The 20,284-nt window shown below is 50.8% G+C and overlaps 1 protein-coding gene across 10 annotated transcripts in view; it reads right to left on the bottom strand.

Annotated features, from left to right (window-relative positions):
* EPB41L1 (erythrocyte membrane protein band 4.1 like 1) overlaps nucleotides 1-20,284 on the bottom strand; it is a 157,808-nt gene that overhangs the window by 118,462 nt on the left and 19,062 nt on the right. For 2 of the 10 annotated variants that reach the window (XM_067013049.1, XM_067013047.1), the window contains exon 1: nucleotides 9,944-10,084. The exons of 3 other annotated variants lie outside the window; for them this stretch is intronic. The gene's annotated coding sequence lies outside the window, so the exon portion shown is untranslated. Of the gene's footprint in view, nucleotides 1-9,943; nucleotides 10,085-20,284 lie in introns of those variants that run through there. 5 more of the 10 variants (XM_067013069.1, XM_067013066.1, XM_067013062.1 and 2 more) reach the window with 3 other exon arrangements.

Below are 20,284 nucleotides of genomic sequence, written 5' to 3' on the forward strand. Positions count from 1 at the left end.
CTTAAGACCCTGCACACCAAGGAACTCCTGCAATTATTTTTCTCTGTCCCTCACCCTTGCCCCCCAGCACCGTAAGAACACAGTAGGTGTCTGCTAAAACAACGATGATAATAACCATTGCCTGAAAAATAATGAATTATAATTGCTTATTGACTATTTATTCTTTACAATGCTCAGATCTCAGCATTTTACACGTTATCATTTCAGTTCCTCCTCCCAAGCCCCCTGTAGACTTGTCATTCCTACCCCTTTGTCTTCAACTGAGGAAACAGGCTCAGAGAGGTGAAATGATTTGCCCAAGGTCACATAGCCAGGAGATGGCAGAGTCATAAGACTGGAATTTAAGTTCTTATCCACCGCCCTACTTGGCCTCCCTCCAATCCACACATAAAGGAGGGGATATGTGAGAAGCTGTGCCCTGCCAGTGATGGGGCCATGGGGGCCCCATAGAAACCAGCCCAGCCCAGGGCCAGAGGCAGATTCCGTAAATAAAACCTCACAACATTCTATTGCGTACCTACTCTGTGCAAAGCCCTATGCTAGGTGCTGGGAGCACAGAATATTACATGAGACATCTGGAACTCACAATCTAGCAAGAGAGACAAGCCACGTCCCAGGATAAAGCCAAGAGCAAGCAGAACTTGTCCCCAGAGGAGACCAGATAAGGTGCTAAGGGAATGCAGAGGACAGAAAGACAAATCTCTCTGTGGGGTTGGGGACGGGAGGGCTCACAAGGCTTTGGAGGACAGAGGTTGGCATCTGAGCTAAGCCTTGACAAGGCAGGCAGGATTTCAGCAGTGACTGGGGAAGGATGGGGTGTGGCACTCCTGGCAGAGATGAACCCAGGAAGTTGGAGCAAAGACACAGGTAAGCACTGGGCGTGTCCCAGGAGCCACAGCAAATGCATTCTCCAAGCCCCTCCCCTTGGCGCTGGTCCCAGGTGTCCAGCCCTGAAGAGAGGCCACCATGAGCGTCCCCAGACTCCCAGACAGCTGATTCATTCTGGTAAGCGGGCATGGAAAGGGGAGAGAGGGCTGAGTGCCTGGGCACATGGTCTGCCAGAAGGGGCTCAAGGGGCTAGAATCCAGGCTCTGTACAGATTCTCTCAAGATGGGAGATGCTGAAGGGAGGAGGTGGCCCCACCAGAAGTGGGTGACGCTGGGGAAGAAACAAGGAAAGGGGCAAAGACTGAATTGGGCAGCAGGAGACCTGGCTTCCAGAACTACAGATCAAAGCTGCATTGGACCTTGGGCTTATCCTGTCCAACCCTCATTTTTACAGCTGGGAAAACTGAGGCCCAGATAGGGGAAGAGACCGGTTCGCAGTCCCTTCGCAGCAGAACCAGCCACGTGCTGAGAGGTAGGAGAAATCTGCCTTCAATGCTTCACTCTGCCATGACCTCCCAGCGACCTTTCTCCAGTTATTAGGCTCCCACTCAACAAAACAACCCTGAAGTCAGCAGTTCTGAACTTCTATGGGTCGTGACTCAGAGACTCACGTGGTGCCTGTGGATCCTTTCTCGAGGACAGGGAACACTCTGAGAATTGTGCATGCTGTTTCGGAAGTTCACAAACATCTGAGACCAGCGTTCCCCGAGGGCAGTCTGAGAACCCTCTGTGTCCCAGTCACCTCGACTGGAACCTAATAAAACAGGCTGATTCCAGGGCCCCCACCACGGGGTGCTCAGCCGCTCTCCTTTTAGCTGGTTCACAGATTGAACATAGAGAGGGCTCCGTGGCTAGAAGTTTTAAAGCCACTGCTCATTAATCAAGGTCCCTTCTGGTTGAGCCACCTGCTCAAGCTGGCCCTGGTCATGGTCATGGTCATGGTGGGGGTGAGTGGAGGCCCAGCAGGCTGACTGCAGCTGGCTAGATTCTGAATTGACATTCTGAGATCAGCAGCCCTGCCTGGGAGGGAGTCCGGACTCCTGGGCTGCACTTGGGGTGAGAGGAGGGTTCCTATCAACCCCAGGCTAAAGGCTCTTTTCCTCTCTCCAGACTCTCACTCCGGCCCTCAGCCAGGTCCGGCTCCCTTCCTTTTCCTTTCTAACACAACTCTGCTCCTGAATCTCCGTTTTCTGGCTGCAGCCTCTGCCTCCCTCCCCTCCATCACTGAGCCTGACAGAGGACCTCCAAGCCCCCAAGCACCCTTCTGAGGAGATAAAACTATCATGCTTTGCAGATGATAAGCTCATTTAATTGGGACACTCAAGATAATCAATGAAGAACTAAGGTGGCCAGTGACAAAACAACATCTAAAGAAAAAGCCAAGTGGCTTCAGTCCTTCCCTGTTACTTGCTCTTGATGCAGCATCTCTCCAACAGGTGGGCAGCTGCCTACAACCAGAGGGGCTCAGAGCCTTGTCCTTCCTGGTAGGAAGGCCAGTCCCTGATGGGGTGACAGTACAGGTTTAGGAAGCAGGAGACCCCACTCTCTGAGCCAAGAATCTGTCCTCCAAATTTGAGCAAGTGTGCATCCCTCTGTGGACCCCTAAACGTTCTCACAGGCTCCATCCGGGGCAGTATAGGAAAGACGCCAGACCACCTGTGGGCTTTGGCTAGATCTGGCTTTAAATCCTAGCTGTGCCACTTGCTGGCTGAGGACTGGGTAGGCCTTGGGCAAGTTACTTAGCCTCCTTTAATAAAATGAGGTACCGTAATCTCTGCCTCACTGGGTAGTTGCAAGGATTAAAAGACATAAGGCGCATAAAGCACTGAGCACGGGGCCTGGCACATGGTGAGACAATAAACGTAAGCACTTGTTTATCAGTCACCAGAGCGAACCTCTGACGAGGAAGACTCTAGGCTTTCTAATTCTTAGGTGGCCTCAAGCAACCCCCAAACCACCCACCTGAACTGGGTCTGGAGGCTTTATCTTTAGACCTTTAACCCAGAGAGATGATGGGGCGAGAGAGGAGTGGAAGGCAGGGGAAGGGAGAGAAAGAAGACTGAGAAGGGGAGGGAGGAAGGGAAAGGAAAATCAAGGGTGAGAAGCGGCCTGGCTTCCCCAGCTTGGGGGAAAGGAAGATGACTTCAGGGAAACTGCCAAGACAGGATAAGCCTTCTCTCCTTTCCAGAGCCTCCCCTAGGCCCGCCAAGGCAAGGCTTAAAGGGACACAGTCTGCTGAGAAGCACCGCCCTGGCTGCCAGTAGGGACATTGAAGCCTTGGGTTACCTCCAGGCTCTGGTTCCCCATGCGGCTGCTGCCTGCCCGTGGCGGCCTCCTCCCCTGGAGCAGGCAGAGATGGCCAGAGCCAGGCTGAGAACAAAACCACTTGACCATTCAGCCTGCAGAGGCACTACTCGCTCACTTAGGGCTCAGGGACCCCCCTTGTGGATTCTGATCCCGACTCAGCAGGACTCTCCCCACTGGGTCCCCATCTCCGGGTCCCATGCGGAGCCCTCTCCAGGCCTCTACCTGCCCCAAGGTCCTGCTTCAGAGGCTGAAGTTGCAACTAGGTAAAAAGCACCATTCAGACTCTAAACAGGAACCACAAACGAGGTGTTCCAATTGCCACTGACCAGCTGTGTGACCTGCAAGGGTGTCACTTCCCTCAGAGCATGTTTTCTTCCTCTGGCTAATGAGGGCAACGGAGGACAAGGAGTTTCTCTAAGGTTCTCCCAACTCCGACAGCAGCTATCCTGCTGGTAGGATACCTCGGAGCGCAAAGGGGCAAAGAGAACTTGCCTCAGAAGAGGACTGTGCCGAGCTGGGCTCTGCTGAGAGTGCGTGGATGTGGCAGTGGCCAAGGGTTATTATGAAGATGACGATTATAATTTAAAGACACAGCCACAAACTCTAAAGCAGTTTACAAAGAGCTGTCTCATTATCCCCTGGGATTCACAGTCTGGTGAGTTAAGTAGAGCTGGACGATGATTATTCATATTTGGCAGATAAGGAAAGTGAAGCAAGATTTAAGTGGCTTGTGACTTCCTTGGTGGTGCAGTGGTTAAGAATCCGCCTGTCAATGCAGGGGACACGGGTTCGAGCCCTGGTCCGGGAAGATCCCACATGCCGCAGAGCAACTAAGCCCATGTACCACAACTACTGAGCCCATGTGCTGCAACTACTGAAGCCCGTGCGCCTAGAGCCCGTGCTCCGCAACAAGAGAAGCCACCGCAATGAGTAGCCCACGCACCACAACGAAGAGTAGCCCCCGCTTACTGCAACTAGAGAAAACCGGCACGCAACAATGAAGACTCAACACAGCCAAAAACAAATAAACTAATTAAAAAAAAAAAAAAAGATTCAAGTGGCTTGTCCAGGCTACTAAGTGTAGAGAAGGGGGAGCCAAAGCAGAAGTAGTAATTACGGGGTGCCTGCTGTGCGTCACCTCACTAGGCTCCCTCATATCTGTTATCTTGACCTAGTCTCACCACCAAAACCCGGCACTGCAGGTGCTACTGTCCCCGTTTCAGAGAAAAGGACACTGAGGCTGAGAAAAAGCCTCATGGCTGCTCCATTGCAAAGCCTGGATTGGGACCTGGGGTTGTGGGACTCCAAGACCTGCACTCTTTTCCATCTTCCTGTATGTACTGAGTTGAATAGTGTCCCCCCAAATTCATGTCTACACAGACGCTCAGAATGTGACCTTATTTGGAAATAGAGTATTTGCGGAAGCAATTAGTTAAAATAAAATGAGATCATGCTGGATATGGGTGGGTCCTAAGCCCAAGATGACTGGTGTCCTTAGAAGAAGAGGAGATGACACAGAGACACACCAGAGAAAGGGGAGAAAGCCATGTGACAACAGAGGCAGATGCAGCTGCAAGCCAAGGAGCTCCAAGGATTACTGGCCACCACCAGAAGCTAGGAGAGGGGTACAGAACAGATGACCCTGCCACCCCACCTCAGAGCTTTCAGAGGGAACCAACATTGCCGACACCCTGCTTTCTGACTTCTAGCTCCACACTGTGAGAGAATCAATTTCTGCTTTTTTAAGACACCCAGATTGTGGTATTTCAATAAGCAGCGCTAGGAAATTAATACACAGTGAGTCCATTGAGCAGCAGATCTGAGACTCTTTTTTTTTTTTTTTTTTTTTTTTTTTGCAGTATGCGGGCCTCTCACTGTTGTGGCCTCTCCTGTTGCGGAGCACAGGCTCCAGACGCGCAGGCTCAGCAGCCATGGCTCACGGGCCCAGCCGCTCCGTGGCATATGGGATCTTCCCGGACCGGGGCACGAACCCGTGTCCCCTGCATCGGCAGGTGGACTCTCAACCACTGCGCCACCAGGGAAGCGCCTGAGACTCTTAAATTCCATTTTTCAGATTCCCACTCATTAGGCAACCTTGGAGGTTAATGGAGGCCTGGGGCCCATAGAGGAGTCCTTCTCATCTCTCCTTCACTTCCCTGGTTCAGGCTGGCCTGAAGTCCATCAACTGGGCTTCTTCCATGTCCCAGGTGTCTAGCCATCCCACTGGGCCCTTCCATCATGCACATAAGCACCCTTTGAGCCCCGACTCCAGATGGACCATCCTCCCCCTCCACCCAGGCCAGCCTCTACCACCACCTGGAGAGCTGTGGTTTTGAAATGCAAATTCGATCCTTCCCGGCTAGCTTAATCTTCTTCCCTAACTCCCCACAACCTGTAGGACCCAGGCTCTTCAGCCTGTGCCAGATCTGGCCTCAAATTCCTCTTAATCTCCAGCCACTCACCCCACCTGTCCCCACCGCTCACCGCTTTCTGCTCCAACCACATGGAACTACTTGTATTTCCCCTAACAAGTCATGGTGCCTTTGCACGTGCTGCTCCAACTACCTGGAAAATAAAATCCAGCGCAAACACCACTTTTTCCTCCATGAACAGCCATACCCTGCCACCTTGTACATTGTTCATCTTTACGGGTCTGCCCCGCACACTCAGCCTGGGAACACTGCTGTATTCATTTCTGTCACTGTAGGCCTAGGGCCCAGTATAAAGGCATTCAAGAATGTTGAACTGTGGAGTAGCCATAACAGTAGAAATTGCTACCATTTACCAAATACTTACTATGTGTTCAGCACTGTGCCGAGCATTCCACGTATGTTACTTCATTTCATTCTCAAAACAACACTTTGAAACGGATGCTATTACTGATCCTCTTTTACAAGTGAGAAAATGAAGAGATGAAGTCACTTGCCCAAGTCCACGCAACTAGTAGGCAGCGAAGACAGTGCTCCATACTCTAGCGTCAGTGCTAGTAACCAATGTTAGGTACACCATCCATCCTAATACCCTCATTTTACAGAAGAGGAAACAAGCAAGAAAGGAAGAGTGACTTGCCCACAGTCAGGTAACAAGACGTGGACCTAGATCTTCAGATTCCTTATTCAATGTTCTTCCTCTTCTCATTCTTGCAGGATCTTAATCCAGGAGGACACAGAAAACAAGGTAGGCTGTTATCTCCTAAAGAGCTTTTTCCTGTCTCCCCTAGAGCAGAACCCAGCATAGGCCTGGCCACACAATAGGGGCTCAAATCTATAGCCAGGCGACTTAGCAGTAAAAAAGACAGATAAATCTACTTCAAAAAACTCTGAAGCCTGGGGACTTCTCTGGTGGTCCAGTAGTTAAAAACCCACCTTCCAATTCAGGAGACACAGGTTTGATCCCTGGTTGGGGAACTAAGATCCCACATGCCGCGGGGCAACTAAGCCCGCGCACCACAACTACTGAGCACGTGCCTCAACTAGAGAGCCTGTGTGCTGCAACTACAGAGCCCATGCACTCTGGAGCCCACACGCCACACTAGAGAGAAGCCCACGTGCTGCAACTAAGATCTGACGCAGACAAAAAAGAAAAGTCTGAAGCCTGCTTAGATATTACAATGTCAGGGCTTGAGAGGACAAAAGATATCATTTAATACCATCTCCCATATTATAAAGTCATCCATTCAACAAATTTATGGAACACCGGTCATAAGCCAGACACTGTATGGGGGTACTAGGAAGACTGATAAGCAAGTTTGTGCCCAGATGGCATTTGCAATCCAGTGTGGAGAGACAGAAAAACAACTAACAAGTTCATGTATAATTACGAACTCTCATAACTGTTAGTAAATACAGGGAGCTATAAGAGGTATAACAGGAAAAACTGAGTTATCTTAAAGGAATTGTTGGTGAAGGCTCCCCTGAGAAAGTGATTCTTCAGCTGAAATCTGAAGAGTGGGAGTTAACCAACGTAAGATGCAGGGGAAGGGTGTGGTAGACGGACGGAACAGCATGTGCAAAATCCCAGAGGCAAAAGAGCTCCTGGTGCCTGGATGAACTAAAACAAGGCCAGAGTGACTGGTTTCTAGAGAGGTGGGCAGGCCTTGTAAATCAACGTAAGAAATGGAGAAACCCCTTGCTCAGAACCTAGCCCAGAGCAGATGCTGTCAACAGGTCATTGAATTGTTTTGTGAAGGAGTGATTTGATTTGTCTGAGATCACAAGGAAGACCTGGGACTTGAAGCCAGAACCTCTACTTGCCAGGTTAGGGCTGTCAGCTACTTCAGGTATGTGTGTGGAAGAAGGCAGGAGATGTTTTCCAGGTGTTTCATCCTATAGGAGGTTCCAGCTCCCTGCCTGCACCTCTCTTGAGCTCTACTGTGCATCAGGATTTCCTGTGTTTGTTAAAACATAGACTGCTGGGCCTCACCCTCAGAGTTATTTATTCAGTAGATCTGGTGGGAGCCCCAAGAATTTGTATTTCTAACTAGATCCTAGGTAACCCTGCTGCTGCTGGTGGGGTGACCATACTTTGAGAACCACTGCTCTAGACTAGAATATACGAGGGCAAGGAGGAGTGGTGAGTGGGGCCCATGGCCAGGATCCTTGGGGGCTAAAAGGGTAGATTCCTAAATCTGGGTAACAATGAGACAAACTCTAGCACTCTGAGAAAGGGAAGGGGACTCAAAGTCTCAGAATCCAGCCTACTAGCTGCTCAGCTAGGGAAACTGAGGCTTAGGGGGTTTAGACCCTTACATAAGAGAAGCTCAATAAAAATGTGTTGAGTGAACAGGTAAAAACATGAAAGGTTTGACCAAAGTCCAAAGGAGACCCCTGCACCAAATTCCAGGGCTCCTGAGCTGCAGACCAGAGCCTTTCCTGCCCTGGGAAAGGGATTCAGGAAAGGAGACAGCAAGCTCAGCTTTCCCCCAGCTTCTGCTGCCTTCAGTAGGGAAACATTTTTAAAAATTGCAAAAATCTGCTGTTGGCCCCCAATCCTATCACCCATCCACCCTCCTTCCTTTCACACTCCCAGCTCCCTTCCTTTACACTCCAAATCCTGTGCACTTTATCCTGGCAAGCTGAGTAGCAGAGGGGGAGGGGAAGTTCTAGGGAAGAAGAACTGGAAGTGGAGGGTGAATTCTTACACTTGGATAGCTTTCTTCCAGAACACTTCCTTCCTCTTGTAAGAGTCTCGGTTTCTATCCTCATATCCAGTCTAATCCCAGTCTACCTACATTTCAGTACCAGCATCTGAAACCCACAAAGCCGGGGGCTAAATTTCCAAACCGCCTTTTCACCCAGTTTTTCTAAAATAGGGTGGCCCTGGACAGAATTTTTCTATCCTATTCCAGTTGGCAGCAAAATGCCACTTATCTTGCAAACCCACATGCACAGACTCACTAACATACAAACAGCTATGTGTACATAAAAACAAATATACTAAAACTCATTAAGAAACACAGACACATAGAGTTCAAGAGATGCCTTATTCACTGTTCACTGATAAAATACATCTGCACCCCCAAATGCACAAGAAACACACACATGCACACATCTCCAAATGCCTGCGCTGCACCGATATATGGAAAACGGAGTAAGACACACCCAGAGACCTCTCTCAAAGTAGACATCTCCTGAGGGGGCGTTCCTTGGAGCGGGGGGCACTGGCCCTTTAAGAGAGTGGTTCTCCCTCCTCCCTTCAGGGCACCTAAGGTGCGGCTCTACCCCAGGGAGCTGGGAGGGGTGAGGATGGGAGTGCGGCTGAGCTGGCCAGGCCCGGTCTGGCTGTGGCCGACTGTCCCCGCACCACGACAGGAAATGGATCCCTGAACCGACGGGGTCAACAGCCTGGGGACCGCTGTCTCCACCATCACCAGCACACACACACCCGGGCTCCAGGCAGGACACGCCCTCCGCTCCAGCGGGCATCTCTGTCAGCCCGGCTCCCTCCGGCCCCCGGGGTGTGGCCGCCCACCTGCCGGCAAGGAGTCTAGGCCCGGCAGGGACGCTCCCGCCGCCGCCGCCGCCCTCTGCCCCGGCCAGGTGCCCGGTTCCCGGCGACAGCAGCGTTTCGGCCGCCGCCCCCACCCCTTCCTCCCAGCTGTGCGGAGACAAAGCCGCGCACACGCACACGGGGGCTACGCGGGGCTACGCGGGTGCACACCCGCCCTCACACGCGCACACACGGGGACTCACAGTGGCGCGCGCGCACACACACACACTCCGCCACAGGTTCCAGCCACAAGCGAAGCCACTGGCACACACCCTCATCCAAATGTACACACACTCGGCTACACATTCAGACACACCCTCTCATAAACACATTCACGCATAGACACGCGCGCACACACACCGCCCAGTCCAGACGCGCGGAGACACACAGGGCACACACCCTCTCACACAGACACAGATGCACACCCGGTGCACACACGCACGCGCGCACACACCGATCATCCACTTGCACAGACCCACGGGCACACGCGCGCTCACACCCAGCACACACCCGGCGACGTGTACCCCGACACACATACCGCGCCAGCACTGAGACGCACAAACCGAGGCCCGGGGCTCCCAGCTCGGGCGCCCGCCCCCCGCCTCGGTGCTGTCCAGCCCCCGCGAGCCTGCCCGCCGGCCTGTCAGTGCTCGAGGACGGGAAACGGATCCTGGAGCCCTCGGCGATCACCCTTCCCACACACACCAGCCCAGACACGGCGGGGTCCCCGGGACCCGGAGGAGGCGGCGGGGGCGGCTAACCTGGCGGCGGCGGCGCGGCTTCCGGGCGCTGTCTGTCCTCGGTCAGTGTGTCCCGCGGCCGCTCGGCGGGCTCCGAGGCGCACTTGAGCTGCGCACAAATGCCCCGTTCGCTCGCTTGCTCGCTAGCTCCCTCCCTCCCGCGGCGCAGCCCCTTCCCCGCCCGCCCCCCTCACCCCGTCACCCCCTCCCCGGCCGGCTCCCCGCGGGGAAGCGGCGGCGATCCCGGCTGCCGCGGTAGCCAGGGGCGAGCTAGCGAGCAACCGGAGGAGCGCCGCCCGAGCCGCCCGAGCCGGGGCCGCGCGTAGGGAGGAGCCGCGCGGGCCCCTGGGGAGAGGAGGAGCGGAGGGGGCTGAGCCCTGCGAGCCCGCCTGGCGCTGGTCACCCGCCGCCCGCTTCCCAACGTGAGCCGGCGCCTACCTGTGCCGCCGCGAAGCTCGGAGGCTGGGGCGAGCGGCGGGGCGACGAAGAGGAGACCCCACCCCGGGCCCCCTCGCCCTTCCCATCCCAGCCCGGTGGGCTTGGGCCCCGCCCCCCGCCTCCTCCTGGTCCCCGCCAGCGCCAACCTCGGTTTTCCCTGGCCCAGACGCCTCGGCTCTCGGCCCGGTGCCCCGTGCTAACCCCACGGCCCGGCGCCCAGCTCGCCGGCCTCCTCCACCTCCAGCCCTGACCTGGCCGACGCCCACCCGCCTCCCCGCCGCCCTCCCATTGTTCCCGCGGCCCGAGCTCGAGGAAGACCGCGCCGCGCATTCCAACCCCACCTCAGGTGGCGATACCTCTGGACCCTTGGGGAGGGGATCCCCGAGGGCTGGACCCTGGCTCTGGGCGCCGACGCCCACCCTCCACGATCGCAGGCACGCCCAAAGTAAAGAGCTTTCCTAAATTAGAGTTAAAATCACCACTGCCCTTATAGGTGCTCCTCCATGTCCTAGTAAAGACTGAGGCTGGGGGGCGGGGGGGTAGGAACCACCCCAAGGTCAGCAAGCCCGAGATAGCAGCGAGGAGAAGGTGGGGAACTGATTAGGTATTCACATTACATAGAAGAAGAAACAGGGAATTCCTGCCCAGGGCTCCTGGGACAGGGACAGGCTCCAGAACTGCAGGGAATAATGAGCCTGACCTCCTTTGTTAGATACTACATAAAACACAGAGACGTGGAAGAAGTACTTTCAGAGATTTTACTGGATGAAAAGGCCTACTAAGTGCAGGAACTCTCACATACTTTGTCTCACTTAGCCCTGACCGTGGTCCTATGCGGCAGCTGTGACCATCCCCATTTTATAGATGAAAGCTTGTCCTAGGTCTCTCCAGCAGGCAGCGCAGAACCAAGATGAAGCCCAACAATTATTCAAGTTCTTCACTGCGATCCCCCCTCCAGTGTAGGATACTAAGTGCCAGGTGAGCAGCTAAGAACATAAGAAATCAAGGAGGGCGGGCCTAGTTTGGGCCTAGAAAGACTTCCACAAACTAAAAGAGGGCAGAAGTGAGGGCACTGAGACCCCAAAGCAGGACTGAGTATGGCTTGTCCAGGGGAAAATTATAATTAATCATGAGAACTAATCATAGCTAATGTGTGTTTGGAGCACTTACTGTATTCCAGGCACTGTTCTAAGAACTTTACTTGCACTAACTCATTTAATCCTATAACAACACTATGGGATGGAGGTTATTTTTTAGGAAACAAACACAAACACATTACATAGTTTATAAAGTGGCAGAGCCAGGATCCAAACCCAGGAAGCTGATTCCCAAGCCTGCACTTAACTACCACAGGCCAGACAGAAGCAGGCCTGAATGCGAGGCAAAGGCATTTGAATTCTTAGGGCACCCACAGCAGCATGACTCTTTACTTGCCGTCTTCTGTCTCGCTGTGTGTACCCAGTACCCAGTACACAGGGCCTGGAACGTAGGCTCATCTGTTAAACTATTGCATGACTGAGGCTGGAGTGCAGAGGGCTGTGTGCAGGGCTTGGCTGCAGCTCTCTCTGGTGTGCTGGGCATTTTTATCAGTGGTTTTAGATGAAGCAGAAGAAGGCATGAAACGCTAATCATATCTACAGCCATCAGGAAGTTGGGAGGGCCCTCAAACACTCCAGAAACCAAAATTAGTTTCCAAAAGATCTCGGCAGCATTGGAGCTGAGCTGGAACTAACAAGATGAGGTACCACAAGGGATAAATGTAAACTCCTGCCCTTCAGTCCAAACCACAGCAGTTCCACAGAACTTTCTGTGATGGTGGAAATGTCCTAAATTGGCATTGTCTGATGTAGCAGCCACTAGCCACCTGTGGCTGTTGAGCCCCTAAAATGTAGCTCCTACAACTGAGAAACTAAAATTTTAATTTCAATTAATTTTACACTTTTAACATTTTTTTTCTTTTTAAGTACTTCAAATGTAAATTGTCACATGGTGCTAGTGGCTGCCATATTGGACAAGTGCCCAAAATACAGGGTAGAAAGAATCTAGATTAAGAGTAGTTTCGGTGAAAATGGCTTACAGGTTTGAATTGACCTCAAGCTCAACAATGCAATGTGGCTGCAAAAAAAGAAAGAAGGAAGGGAGGAAAGGAAAAAAGGAAGAAGAGGAGGGACTCCCCTGATGGCGCAGTGGTTAAGAATCCGCCTGCCAACGTGGGGGACACAGGTTCAATTCCTGGTCTGGGAAGATTCCCACATGCCGTGGAGCAGAGCCTGCACTCTGCAACAAGAGAAACCACCGCAAAGAGAAGCCTGTGCACCACAATGAAGGGGAGCCCCCGCTGGGCAGCTAGAGAAAGCCTGCGTGCAGCAGTGAAGACCCAACATGGTCAATAATTATTTATTTATTTTTAAAAAGGAAGGGGAGGAGAGTGAACATGATAAACTGTATCAAAGAAACGAAAGGTTAGACCTCTGTGGTTCTAACTGTTAGCCTCTGTTAGAGGTTCTATGCTGCCCTGGGCTGATCACACCTGGACCACGGGGCTCAGCTCAGTCCCACGTTCTGAGGAGTACACTGTCACAATGGAGCAAGTTTAGAAGACACCAGAATGCTGAGGACCTGGATGCCATGTTGTGTGGTGAATGATTTAAATATCCTTGAGAAGGTAAAGCACTGGAGGATATACTGGCTGTCTCCAAACATCTGAAGGGCATACCGAAAGGGGATTTGATTTGTTTCTTATCATTTAGGTCTAGTAAACAAAATGAAAAACTCTGCGAACCCCTAAGCCCCCTCTCCATGTCTAATTCCTCTTTCTGTTCCCCTCAGCACTTAATCCACCCAGGACCTGGCTCATATGAAACACAAATTTGCTGACAAATGGATGTGAAAGAATTCTACTCAGCTCTGGTGGGTGGACATCCAGGAGGAGAACTTCAGCTTATTATAAAGATCTCTAACAGTCAACACGATCCAAGAAAACAATGGACCGCCCTGGGAGTGATGAACTCCCTGCCAATAAATGTATTCAAAGAAAGATTGGGTCTTCAGCTGGAGGCTGAACTAGGAATCAGTTGACCCTTCAAACCGAAAAATGAGCAAGTTCTATTAGGAGGGGAAAGACAAGATCGAGGCCGTGCTTCCAGACAGTTACCTGGCTGTATATATAGACCAGATTGATATGAAGGGACCAGAGGCAGGGAGGACCAGTTAGGAACCATTGCAGGGGTCCAGAAAATAACAGAATAGATTAGGTGGCAGTGGGAATGGAAAGCCAAGGACAGGTGTGTGGTGACAGAAGCACTGGCCCTGGGCTGGAAGTCAGGAGCTACAGGTTTTAGTTCTGCCTCTGCCATTAACTTATTGTGGGGTATGGGGTAAATCCCTTCCCTTCTCTGGACTTCAGTTTCCCCATCTGTGAAATGCAGAATAATCTCCAAGTCCCTGCTAACTCTGGATTCGGTTTATGGGAAAGAGATTAATGAAGGCTAACTGGGACAATGTAGTAGACAGCCTTTATACGCTTCAAAGGAACAATATCACTAGTCTCATACTATCATTATTATTACAAAGTCTGCCCCCCCAGAACTTGGTGACTAGATTGGTAGGAGGGGACAAGAAAGAGTCAATGGACTGCATGTGTAGGGGGTGGGCTCAGGGGACAAGGACCTCCGAACGTTGGGGAGCATCAGCTAACCTCTCTACTCCTCCCCCAAGATCTGTGAAGACAGCGTGCTGTGTGCTGTCACCACATGAACTGCTTCCTCATTCCTTTGAGCCACACCTCATACTTGGCTAAGGGGAGCAATCAGTTCTAGGAAAAGTTAGGCTCTGTTCCCCTCCTTTTAACGTTCCCAAATGTCACCCGGTTGTGGTCCTTCCCTTAAATAAGTATCATCTACGCATATGAAAACAGCCAATATTATTGAGCACTATGTGCTAAGCACTTTACTTACATAGCTTTCTCACCCTGGGAGGTAGCTCTAATTATTATCCCCATTTTATAGATGAGGACATCGTGGCTCACGGAGATTCGCAATTTTCCCACAGTTGCATAGTTTATGAGGGGGATTCCAATACAGGTCCGTGTGATGTCAAGGCTGCATTCCTAGAAGCTTCTAGCATTTTACTATGTATTTTTACAACAGCTTAGGGAAGAGGGCAAGATCAGTACGGTCTCTAGGTTACAGCTGGGAAAACGGAAGCTCTGAAAGGTTAAATTAAGTCACTTGGACAAGTTAGTAAAGGCTTTCAATGTGCAGTTCACACTCTTTCCTGTTCTCTGTTCCTCTCCTATGACCCAGCAGTGCTTTCCTCCTTCCCCACACCTTCCAGGGCCTCCCCAGTCTTCCTAGACCTGATTGGTAGAAGGACTTTTACTTGTCCTTTTTCTGGGGCAGGAGGAGGGAAGGATTTCTGAAAGGCAAAAGTTAACTCCCATCTCCTCACTCACCACCACCAGCACACACACACCCCAGAGTGAGTCACGCAGAGCTGAGCTGCCAGTCACCGGAGCATCAGGTGCTAAGCTTAGGTTAGAAGGGTGGAAAAGTAGGCCAAGTGTTCTCATCCCCAGGAGCACAGCCCAGTTGCAGCTCGCCCCCCACCCACTCATCCCATCCCCAAATACTGCAAACATTTAGGGGATACTGTGCAAATCCCGGGGGCAGAGGAGACGTGAGAAATCAGAATGCATTCCCACCCTTCAGAGGGGATAGGGCAGTGAGTACAAAATAATATATACTTATAAAGAGTGATGGGGGTACATGGTGATGAATTCCAAGGAGAGAAGTTCACAAAGGAGTTAGGATCAGAATGGATTCTTAAAGGGTAAGTTGAACATGCAGAGGTAGAGGGGCACTCCAGGCTGCAGAACACACAGGCAGAAGCACCAAAGCTTAGATGTATTTGCACACTATCTAGCAGGCAATAGGGAGGTGTGGAGCGCACTACGGCTTTGAGAAAGACTGCCTGAGTTTGAATCCTGGCTCTGTCCCTTCTCAGCTATTTGACCTTGGGCAAGTTACTTAACCCCTCTGGGAGAGATATCATTGTCTCCTATTATTTGCTCTCGCCCTACCCAGTAAGCTTACACATTCTAGCCAGTTGCCATGTGACTCCAGAGGAAGAAGTACACTTCCCCAGACCAATGTCAGACTCGATCACATGACTTACTTTGGCCAGTGGAATTTGAGCTGGAGAGATATATGCCAGTTCTAGGCAGAAACCTGAAGAACCATTGTATGTCTTAGTCTAAAATCAAACTCTTTAACCTCTGCCACTGGAATGGCATGACCTGGATGGGGGCTGTGCCTTCAGCCTGGACCTTAGAGTGAAAAGACACAGAAAGCAGAGCTGCAGGCAACACACAGCTGCCCCACAGCTATCTATGTGTAATCTGAGGGAGAAAACTTTATTGTAAGCCACTGAGATTTTGGGGTTGGTTGTTATCACATCATAACTTAGCGTAACCTAGTGATTTTAGTAGCACTTACCTCGTAAAACTGTTGTGAGGATTAAATAAGATGATCTTGTGAAAAATGTATAACCATTTCATCAGAAATTGCATTATAAAATGATCACTCTGCCCACACATATATGGACATTTGATATACAACAGAAGCAACATTTGCAAAAGGCTCGCAAAGGATGGTGTCACAGGTTGAATAGTATCCCCCCAAAATTCATGTCTACCTAGAACCTCAGAATATGACCTTGGGACTTGCCTGGTGGCACACTGGTTAAGAATCTGCCTGCCAATGCAGGGGACACGGGTTCGATTCCTGGTCTGGGAAGATCCCACATGCCTCGGAGCAGCTAAGCCCGAGCTCCACAACTACTGAAGCCTGCACTCTAGAGACCATACTCCACACAAGAGAAGCCCGCTCACCGCAACGAAGCGTAGCCCCTGCTCACTGCAACTAGAGAAAGCCCGTGTGCAGCAACGAGACCCAATACAGCCAAAAAAAAAAAGAATATGACCTTATTAGAAATAGGATCTTTACAGATGTAATTAGTCAACGATCTCAAGATTAACTCATCCTGGATTTAGAGTGTGCCCTAAATCCAATGACTGCTATCCATATAAGAAAACACACAGAAACAAAAAGAAGGCAATGTGAAGATGGAGGCAGAGACTACTGTGATGTGTCTACAAGCCAAGGAATACCAAGGATTGCTGGCAAACACCTGAAGCTAGGAGAAAGGCATGGATATTTTCTCCCTCCCCATGAGGAACGGATTCTGTCCACACCTCGATTTTGGACTTCTGGCATCTTGAACTGTAAGAGAATAAATTTCTGTTGTTTTAAGCCACCCAATTTGTGGTAATTTGTTATGACAGCCCTAGGAAATTAATACAGATGGATTATTTTTAAGTGATACTGAACAATTGGTTATTCATTTGGAAAAAAATAAAATTGGATTCCTACCTCATAGCATACATAATAATAACCTGTTGGATTAAAGACCTAAATTTGAAAAGCAAAACCTTAAAACCTTTAGAAGTAACTAAAGAAAATCATATTTAGGACCTCAGGATACCGAAGAATTTCTTAAACAAGACGTAAAAATCACAAATTGTATTACTCTGGGTTATCCATAGAAATAGAACCAGTAGGATATATATTCTATATATCTACATCTATATCAATAGAGAGGTAGAGAGATAGATTTACTATAAGGAATTGACTCATATGGTTATGAAACCATGTGACTCAGATGGGACTTGAACCCATAGGCTGAGACTTGAACCCAGCCAGAACCCACTGTCTTTCTTTTTTTTATATAAATTTATTTGTTTTATTTATTTATTTTTGGCTGTGCTGGGTCTTCGTCGCTGCGCACAGGCTTTCTCTAATTGTGATGAGCATGGGCTATTCTTCACTGTGGTGAGCGGGCTTCTCATTGTGGTGGCTTCTCTTGTTGTGGAGCATGGGCTCTAGGCACGTGGGCTTCAGTAGTTGCAGCATGCGGGCTCAGTAGTTGTGGCTTGCGGGCTTAGTTGTTCCGCAGCATGTGGGATCTTCCCAGACCAGGGCTCGAACCCGTGTCCCCTGCATTGGCAGATGGATTCTCAAACACTGCACCACTAGGGAAGCCCAACCTACAGTCTCTTAATTGAGATCACACACTTGGTCTCTGGACTTAATGAGGCTCAGGTTCTTTATGTCTCATTGCAGAAAGAATTCAGTGAGAGACAAAGTGATAGGTAAGAAGTGGATTTTTTTTTTTTTTTGGCTGATTTGGGTATTCGTTTTTGTGCACGGGCTTTCTCTAGTTGAGTTGTTGTGGTGCACGGACTTATTATGGTGGCTTCTCTTATTGCGGAGCACAGGCTCTAGAGCGCAGGCTCAGTAGTTGTGGCACACGGGCTTAGTTGCTCCAAGGCATGTAGGATATTCCTGGACCAGGAATTGAACTCGTGTACCCAGCATTGGCAGGCAGATTCTTAACCACTGTGCCACCAGGGAAGTCCAAGAAGTGGATTTATTTAGAGAGAAACACACTCCACAGACAGAGTACGGGCCATCTCAGAAGACAAGAGGCCCCAAAATATGGGGTGGTCAGTTTTTATGGGCTGGGTAATTTCATAGGCTAATGAGTGGGAGGATTATTCCAACTATTTCAGAGAAGGGGAGGAGATTTCCAGGAATTGGGCCACTGCCCATGTTTTGACCTCCTATGGTTAACCTCAGAACTGTCATGGTGCTACTGGTGTGTCATTTAGTATGCTAATATATTACAGTGAGCATATAATGAGGCTCAAGGTTTACTGGAAGTTGAATCTTCCACCATTTTGGACCTACTTGGTTCTAATCAGTTTTTGTCATGTCCTATGGCTATGTCATTCTTTTATTTTTAAATTTTATTTATTTATTATTTTGTATTTTTATTTTTGGCGTGTTGGGTGTTCCTTGCTGCACGCAGGCTTTCTCTAGTTGTGGTGAGCAGGGGCTACTCTTCGTTGAGGTGTGCGGGCTTCTCATTGCAGTGGCTTTTGTTGCGGAGCACGAGCTCTAGGTGCACAGGCTTCAGTAGTCGCGGTGCATGGGCTCAGTAGTTGTGGCTCATGGGCTCTACAGCACAGGCTCAGTAGTTGTGGTGCATGGGCTTAACTGCTCCACAGCATTTGGGATCTTTGCGGACCAGGGCTTGAACCCGTGTCCCCTGCATTGGCAGGCAGATTCTTAACCACTGCGCCACCAAGGAAATCCCACCACCCTTACTTCTTTTCTTCTCTCTTTTATTTCCTGACCCCCTTCCTGCTCTGTGCATGGTCCCCTCCCTCTGAGGGCAAAATATGGGATAAAACAAATCCAAATCAAACAGCTTCTAGATCTCATCACGAGAAGCCCTCAAAGTGGGGTGGAAACGAGAGGGAGAAGGAATCCTGGAGGCAGAGAAGAGGCTGCTTACCAACTGCTGGTGAATCCACAGAGAGTACTGTGTCAGTTACCTACCTCCAACCCACGCCCAGCTCTCCCTTTTCCTGCCTGTGATCACAGAATTTTGAAACATCAGAACTGCAAAAGTCCTTGACATTTATCTACTCTGCCTCCATAAGTTTGCAGCTGGGCAAGTGACACAGGGGCACAGGAAAGGAAAGCAACTGGCTATTGCCACCCAGCAAGTCAGTGGCTCAGCAAGAACTAGAGTCCTAGGCCTCCTGACCCCCGACAAGTGATTGTACTTTCACCTATACCACACGTGACCTTCCTTCCTGTGGTCACTAGTCCCTCCTCTTGATTCCTACCCACCAGGTTTGGGAGGACATCTAAGCATTCCCAATCTGCCCTCCCATCCCCCACCCCCAAAACCCCACCCCTGAGTGAGCGTAGGGTACAGTGAAACAGGGGCAGAAGGGACAACCCATGTCAGAAGGGAGGGCCAGCCCTAAATCCTAGGGGCATATTTGGCAGTGGTGGGAATGGTGAAAGTGTCACTCTGGCCTGCAGGGGGACCAGTCTCCTCTTTGGAGAGCTCCATTAGAAGCAGCCTCTGTTTCAGCAGGCCATCCTGGTGGGACCCCTCCTCGCGCCCTTCCAGCCTAGCTGGCTGCCTGGAGGACAGACCTCACTTCGCCAGCCGTGGACTTGCACAGAGGCCACCCAGGTGCAGGATGGTCCATGACTGCTGGGGGCGGGTAGCGGGGGGTGGGGGTGGGGGTGAGGAGGAAGGGTTTCCAGCAGCTCCACTTTCAGTCCTGCTCCTGTGCTCCACAAAGGGCCACTGTCTGAGCACAGAGGGACCCTGGAGGGAGGCCTCCCAAGGTGCTCGGCAACAGGGCCGGGTTTCATCACGCTGGGCCTCCTGGCCAAGTAAACATCAGGGTAGGAACAGGCCCAGCAGTTTCTGCAGACAGGGTCCTGGCTCCAGGCTGGCTCAGTGGCATCCTCACCCAGGGCTTCCCTGAGACAATAAGGAGGGCCAAGGTCATTTACCCACTTTTCTCCAGAAATGGAGTCAGGATAAGGAGCTGGCTCTATCTTAGTCCACGTCCCATTGTTCAAGGAGCAGAGAGCCATCCTATTCCCCTCTAAAGAAGTAGATGTTTTTTCTGTTTGTTTGTTTTGTTTTTTGGTGGGTTTTTTTTGCGGTACGCAGGCCTCTCACTGTTGTGGCCTCTCCCGTTGCGGAGCACAGGCTCAGTGGCCATGGCTCACGCGCCCAGCTGCTCCGTGGCATATGGGATCGTCTCGGACCGGGGCATGAATCTGTGTCCCCTGCATCGGCAGGCGGACTCCCAACCACTGCGCCACCAGGGAAGCCCAGAAGTAGATGTTTTCAAGAAATTTTAAAATTAGTTCAGAGGAAAAAGAGCTTGAGTGAGCGTGAGCTTGAGTGATCAGGGAAGACTTCCTAGAGGAAGTGTGATTTAGGTGTGATTCTGCCTCAGTGTATAGGTGTAGGTAGAATCTCCAC

This window comes from Kogia breviceps, chromosome 14 (genome assembly GCF_026419965.1).
Source record: "Kogia breviceps isolate mKogBre1 chromosome 14, mKogBre1 haplotype 1, whole genome shotgun sequence".
In the NCBI taxonomy this organism is placed as follows: Eukaryota; Metazoa; Chordata; class Mammalia; order Artiodactyla; family Physeteridae; genus Kogia; species Kogia breviceps.